At 47.4% G+C, this 7,754-nt stretch overlaps 1 pseudogene; it reads left to right on the forward strand.

Moving 5' to 3' along the window:
- Positions 1–3,517: 3,517 nt before the first annotated feature.
- LOC119357347 lies at positions 3,518–7,518 on the forward strand (annotated as a pseudogene).
- The last annotated feature ends 236 nt before the right edge of the window (positions 7,519–7,754 follow it).

Consider the following 7,754-nt stretch of genomic DNA (forward strand, 5'->3'; position numbering starts at 1 on the left):
GGCAAACAACAGAAAAATAGATTTTAAACAGCAAATACTCTCTAATTCCACATTGTTCATCAGGAGCTAAGAACCTGAGCGGCCAGATCACTTAGCTTACGTTGTTTTGTGGTTCATGCCTTCATTTTGTGCTTTTATTTAGTTAAAGACTCTAGTCTGAGTGGTTTTTTCTTCCTTCCTAATTGTTCCCTTTTTTTTCCGGTTGTTAACATGGTGGTCTTTTAAACTTTTCCTTCTTAATGTAATACATGCAGCTCTCAGAAAAAAAAAGAGAAGGAAATACTGCTCTCCTTTTTGACCTGGGAGGCTGGGAGAGGATCCTTTTGCCGAAAGGGCTCCTGCGGGGAAACTTCCTAAAGGCGCACATCCTGACATCCTGACAAGAAAAACTCAAACCCGAGACAAAGGCATGTTCTTGAGATGTACATTACCAGCCAGATCAGTGCGTACTTTTCGCCCCCTGTTGAGCAATCATTTGATTCCCGTGAATATTACTTGGAACAAGTCAAGCTGCCATTTGCCCCCTATTTGTACGATGGTACAAATAGGGGGTAGCATCGCATGTATATTTTCTTTCTAACCAGCTAAGCACCACTCGTACTGGACATCTCTCAAGATATGTATACATAGTGAGGTTTCAGTAACAGTAGGAAGCAGCTAGGAAACCGCAATAAACTAATCTCGTTTTCTTTTAGAAACAAACGAACAAGTTGGCCTGTTCAATATAGTAGGACATGAACTGTTCAAGGTTTCAGCTGTAACAACTAACAAGTTGGCCTGCTTGGGGCTGCGACGACAGCTCGATCGAGAAGCTGCACTTAGTTTGTATTTCAAAAGTAATTGCAATGAGCAGCAATGCTAGATGAGGTGGTCTACTACTGGTGCTTTGATGACTCAGCGCGGAGACAAATTAAAGTTGTAGCTGTGTGTGTGAAAAACTGAATGCACTTTGCGTGTTGGTTTTGGTGCAGCTACCACGCGCACCCAAAACTTCTTTTCACCTGCCTTTAGCTGCACCCAGAGAGCAAAGTGTAGTGCATGCTCCGGTGCCCCCCCTTTCTCCTCTCCTGTCCTCTCCTATCCATGCCGCCAGTTCATTCGATGACGAGCAGCGAGGGAAGAAGGAGCAGCAGCATGCACCACCATCCCTTGGGACTGATCTAGGTGAGCACCGCCCCCATCGAGGGAACCTTGCTTTCTTTTCTCAGATGAATGAGTCGATTTCTCACTTGTGATCCACCGCATACTTGTGATCCAATTCTCCCTGGTTTTGCTGATCACAATTTTTTTTTCTGCTTTTCTTTCCTGTTACACTATCCTGGCTATTTCTATGAGTAATTTTAAATAGCCGGCTATAGCCCCGTTATAGCTGTTTGAACATGTTGCCGCTAAATGATTTTATGTACAATTTGCCGCTATAGCTGTTTTTAAGGGTCGCCGCTATATGCCATAGCCCGCTATTTAAAACATTGATGGGAACCCAATATTTCTTGCCTATTTATAAGAACAAAAGTAGTCCCTTGTTGCAAGTAAATGTAAGGGCAACTGTTGTGCCTTGCGCGGATACAAATACATGTGGCGTCCATGTCAAAGAAGAACGTTTGCGGATGCTGTACTGAACCTATTCGCCCTTCTAATGTTGACGTACATGCATGCATTCCTCCATGGTTCGATTTTCTAGAAAAAATATAACTTTATTTTACCGAAAAAGACTTTTGCCCCGCTTTATATATAAAGCATAGACCAACAGTGCCCGGTACAACTGCACTCACCCATCATAAACGCACACACATCCAAGGCAGGATACATAGGCACTGAGCGCAGCAACGCACTACAAGACCCGCCGGGGGCTTCATCCGAAGAAGTGAAGCTGCATATGGCGAACTATGGGCTCCAAAGCGGCGCCTTCAGGAAGGATACGGCACCGGAGCGCCGCCACCGCCGATCCCAGGATAAGAGTTTCCTAGAGCAACACGACGGGCAATGATAACCGCGACGCGCCTTCAAGAATGGAGCGATCTTCGCCGTCGTCAGTGCGTCCGAAGATAGAGTAGGTTTTCACCCCGGCCAACACTCACCGCCACCGAACGCCACACCCCGGCTACCACGCCACCCACACGACCGTGGCAGCCGGGAAGCACCGAGGCACGAGCTCTGCCCATGAGCACCGCGCCACCACCACCAAAGCCGCCATCCCGGAATCCAAGACCTTGACACCAAGTCACCTGAGCCCCACCGCTACCCCAACCGTAGAGACGGGCGGAAAGGATCCGCCTTTCGCACCCCTGGCCGGTCCCAGCCGACAATAGGCTGGCCACAACAAGCCTTCATCGAGCCGTCCTGCTACACCGGGCGCAGTCCTGCCGCCTGGCGCGAGACGGGTCGGTCCTGCTGCCGGGTGTGAGACGAGTGCAATCCTGCTGCCGGGCGCGACACGGGCCGGTCCTGCTGCCGGGCGCGAGGCCAGCTCGGTCCTACGGCACCGGGTGCGAGACGGTCAATGGACCACAGCCGGGAGAAGGCCAGCCCTCCGGCGAGACAAGTGAATGGACGCCGAGGAGAGGGGTCGAAGGCCAATACAGGCAGCCTATAGACGGGCCAACGCCAGAACAATCTGGCAGCCGCCGCAATCAACCTGCCACCACCACATCAGCTGTCGGGCACGCACCCGCGCAGCCACCGCCACTGCGCCGCCACCCCGACCAGCCGAGGGGGCCTCGGTCAGGGCTGCCGCCCGCAGCCCTAGCCGTCGCGGCCGGCGCCGCCGAGAGGTCAGATCAAAGAGAGCCGCTGCGGCCGTCGTCTCCAACCTCCGGCCCACACCACCACCACCAACTGCCGTGTTGCCACCACCACCTGTCGCCGCCACGGTAGAGGTGGCCACCTACAGCCCGCGCCGCCTTGAGCCAGATTTGGCCGCGCTGGAGTTGCCGCCGTCTTGGGCACAAGCGCGCCACCCGCCTAGCCGCCCGCCGCGGGGAGGCAGGGACGGCAGAGTGTCGCACCAGCCCGCCGCGCCGCCGTGGAGCCCGACTGCAGTGCCACGACCCGGCCTGGGGCGCCGGCCCGCGCCAGCACCGCCCGAGCGGGGAGACAAAGGGGCCCTGCCGTCGGCGGCAACAGCAGGGCTTCGCCCGGCCGCGCTCCTGGGCGACGGCGAGGGAGGAGGAGGGGGGAGGAGGGAGCGGCGGCGAGGGAGGAGGAGGGGGAGGAGGGAGCGGCGGTGAGGGTCGGGGTTGGCCTCTGGGCCGCCTTTCGGGAGACGACGCGGAGGAGAGGCTCCCCTTTCAATCTCTAATGTATTCTCTGGTCCTGCCAAGATAACTTTATTTTCAGTTGATGTTACTCTAACATGCTGCTGTATCCGCTGAAACTACTTTCATTGGAATTTCGGTAATTTAGTACAAATATACAATAGCCGGCTTGTTTTATACTCTTAACTGCAAAAAATACTTAAATAATGCTAATTGCGTCCACTGTTTGCTTGCAGGACTAAAGTAGATGTCTAGGCTCCTGCCAGCATGAGCTTATCTGCTGCCGTTGGGGTCATTAGTGGCTTCAATGAGTGTGTCACTTTGTGGCAATGGGCCAAATCCGCCATTTCATCTCTGCACACCCGATGGACTGGCTCGCAGCAGCAAGATTTCCAGGGTCGTGTATTGGAGTTAGAGAGCGGCCTACAACGTCTCAGGGACACTCTTCCTGCAATGCACGACCTCATTAATAAAGCAGAGCGGAAGTGCAAGGATGATGTTGTGGCCGCTCTCCTTCCAAATCTCAAGGATGCAGTGTATGAGGCCGAGGACCTTCTTGATGAGTTCAGCTGGTACGAGAAGAAGGTGCAAGTTGAGGGTGATGCAAGCCAATCCCCTTTCATTGACTTCTTTGATACCGTTATCCAAGGCAGCTTCAACAAACTGAATGATGTACAATTGAGGTTGAATCATCTTTTGAGTCAGCTGGATAATATGGGGCTTCGTGGAATTACGCAACGCTTCGACAAATTAGTCAGGCCGGAGACTACTTCTTTGCCAAATGAAACAAAAATATTTGGTCGTGATAAGGAGCTGGAGCAGTTATTGGGATTTCTGAATGTACCTAAAAATTCAAAACGCAAGAGATCAATTGGTTCAACCAATGCATCAACAAGCATGTCAACAAGCAGCCAAGTTATTAATGAATCAGGAGTATCAAGTCTTCCTGTTTTGCCAATAGTTGGAATCGGTGGTGTCGGAAAGACTACTTTGGTCCAACTTATCTGCAGCCACCAAAGAGTGAGGTCCCACTTTGACCTGATAATTTGGATTTGCGTCTCAGATGACTTTGATGTAAAGAGGCTAACTAAAGAGGTCATAAGATCCTGTACTAGAAAGGAAGAAAACAATGATAATTTGGATTCTCTTCAGCGTGCTCTCTCTGACCATGTGAACAATAAAAGGTTATTGATAGTCCTTGATGACATTGTGGAATGATGCCTTGAAGGAAAATGGGCAGTGTTGGAAGAGGTTTTATGCACCTTTTGGAAGTGTCCAAGAGGGAAGTATGATGCTGGTCACCACTAGAGGTTCAAAGGTAAGTGAAGGGGTGCGCACACTGGAGCCCTTTGTATTAGAAGGTCTAAAGGGTGTCCTCTTCTGGAATTTCTTCAAACTATGTGTGTTTGGGTCTAAGAGGTCTAACAATGACCCTTAGTTGGAGAGCATTGGTAGAAGTATACTTCCCAAATTGAAGGGTTCTCCCTTGGCCGCCAAAACTTTGGGACACATGTTAAGCACAAACCTTGAAGCATCAAATTGGAAATTTATACTTGATAGTGAATTGTGGGCATTGCCACAGGAGGAAACAGACATTTTGCCTGCCCTTCGGTTGAGCTACATGTATTTGCCATTATATTTGAAGCAATGCTTCGCATTTTGTGCTGTGTATCCCAAAGATTACAAATTCCAGAAGGCATGTTTAGCTGAAATTTGGGTAGCAGAAGGCTTGGTGGAACCTCAAGGTGATGTTCCTATTCAAAATATTGGATGTCAGTATTTTCAAGAACTTGTGGCACGGTCTTTCTTTCAAAAAGTTAGTGGTGGATATGTAATCCATGACTTGCTTCATGACATGGCACAAAAAGTTTCAGAGCACGACTGCTTCATCTTAAGAAATAAGAGCCACTTTGATAAAGTTCCCCGCAATGTTCGTCATCTATATGTACTCCCTAACAGTGACTTCAATGATTCCAACTTGTTGAGACTATGCACATACACAAAGCTGCATACCATAATTTGCAAGAAAAATTTGGGGAAAAAAACAGGCATCGTAATGGACAATTGGTGTACTAAACTTCCTCGTATTCGGCTGATTTCTTGTGTCTCCACAGATGAGTTACCAGATAGTATTGGCAACTGGAAGCATCTTCGGTATCTTGAAATCACCGGAGCCTGTCCTTTGAAGAGGATTCCTTCGACTTTCTGTTGGCTATATAATCTGCAGACTTTATATGCCAAGAAATGCAAGCTGGAAAGCTTACCCTGTGACTTTGGTAAGTTGATTAGTCTACAGAAATTTGAATCACATGGATTATCATATTATGCCGGGGGTAGCACGACCCTTGATTCAGCCGACATGGAGGGGCATGGAATTAGGTTAATCAAGAATTTGAACCAATTTCGTGGATGCTTGAAGATAAATAACGTTAGCATCCTAAGTAAGGAGCGTGCAGCAGATATCGAGCTGAAGAGTAAGAAATATCTAGAGAAGTTGGAATTGGATGTGCATTCTTTAGGTGCTTTTGGCAATGGGATAGAAATGCTTGAAGTTCTGCAACCTCCTATCAGCCTCAAGTCTCTGTCCCTCGAGAATTATGCTGGTGTCTCGCTCACAACTTGGTTTCAGCCACAAAACTTGCCAGACATAACATCACTTCATTTTGGAGGCTGTGTTGGACTCAAGAGCATATGCATATCACCCCCTATGCTCTCACAGAGTACAAGCTTAAATGATATACTTGCAACTAGTACTTTCATGTCCCTGACAAACGTAAACATTACGGGGTGCGCAAATATATCAAGCCTCGAAGATTTTCTGCATCCAGATTATGTGCCAGCCATTGAGAGAATAAGAATTGACAATTGCAGGATGTTAGCATCAATACCAACGGAAAAGTTTGGGGATTTTCATTTCCTTGAAGAACTGCAGATACTCCATTGTCCAAAGATACACATTCAAAGATTGGTATCTCCGTCCCTTAAGAAGCTCAGTATGTGGGGTTCTAGTCACTTTTCCAATATTGACTGTTGCTCCCTCATCTTCTTTGATTTGGCATGTCCCTTTGACACGTCCATCGAACTAGAAATGTGGAGTCTTCCATCTCTACAGAAGTTGCAATTTAGGTATCTATCTCTTACATCTATTGGAGGCAGCATTGTAGCACTCTCGTCCCTTAATGTCCTAACAGTTACACACTGTCCAAAATTGCCAAACCTTGATGCCCTCTTAACACATGAACTTCTACCTGCTATTGAAAAAATTGAAGTCCAAAGTTGCCGTGTGTTACTGTCCTTGCCAATGGAAAGGTTTGTGAGTTTTCCTTTTTTGAAACATCTGGAGGTTTGTGACTGTCCAAGACTCAACTGGCCAAGAGGGGTGTTGTTGCCACCATATCTTGAACGTCTCTGCTTAAAGAAATGTGGGGATATCTCTCCATTTTTCCCCAGCTGCCTACAAAATCTCACATCCCTCGTTACACTGGACATTGCTGGCCTAGGTATAACATTCATTCCAGGGGACATTTGGCGAAGTAATCTTCCATCACTTGAGAAATTGAGGATTTCGGGTTGTCCAGACCTAGTTTCAATTGGCGGAGCAAAGGCAGTTGCAAAAATAAAGATGGTTTGGATATCTGAGTGTCCAAAGTTACAGGGAGCAGAGCGGATCAGTAGAAGAGTCAGCCTAAGGTATTTGTGCTAACACTTGTTTCCTGTACATCTGTTACCTCACTTTTGTTTCATACTCCCTATATACTGGAAACAATACATCTTTTATGCAGTGAAAAATCCAAACTTAAATCACGTATTGTATGCCTAGTTTCTGCTTATTAGTTCCAATGTTTTCGTTCCTATAGAGTCTTGATCTGTTAATATTTCCCGTGATACAAGTTTGATGTTTACAGTAATTCCATATAGATGATACTCTGAAAACCTTTCTAACTTGTAGACGTAGGAGTGCCGACGTGCTTCATGTGTTAAAGTCGAAAGTCCCCTTTTGCTGCCAAATTTCATTACTGACCATGTTTTGTTCTTCAAGGGACCAGGTCTGGTGGAATCTGGAAGACCAGAGGACCACATAACATGAGGATTAGGGAGAAGGATTTGAATATGGTAGGGTTTTTGTCCCGGAGAAGGTTTCCCCACCATATCCAAGTCTGTTTTGTTTTTGAAAATGATATCCAAGTCTGTTTAGAGTCCAAGTTGTATATGTATGCGTTTTGTGTGTTTTGGTGAATCTCAACTCTGCAATATGTTTACCTTCCATGAATGAGTACAACAACTGCATCTGCCTGTTCATGACCTTCCCCCTTCTCCGTCAGTTTTAGTTCTCTCTTTCTTTGCTGGTTTCCCCTTTCTCTCTGGTTCTTGGTTTGTAAAGCTGGCATGTGTCCCCGTCTCGGCACTTTCTCCTAATACAAATTGGACTTTGGCACATAACTGAGAGAAAAAAAATGATCTTAGCTAGTCAGAACACAATGAGCAAGCAGGCATGGTTTC

Source organism: Triticum dicoccoides, chromosome 2A (assembly GCF_002162155.2).
Source record: "Triticum dicoccoides isolate Atlit2015 ecotype Zavitan chromosome 2A, WEW_v2.0, whole genome shotgun sequence".
Lineage (NCBI taxonomy): Eukaryota > Viridiplantae > Streptophyta > Magnoliopsida > Poales > Poaceae > Triticum > Triticum dicoccoides.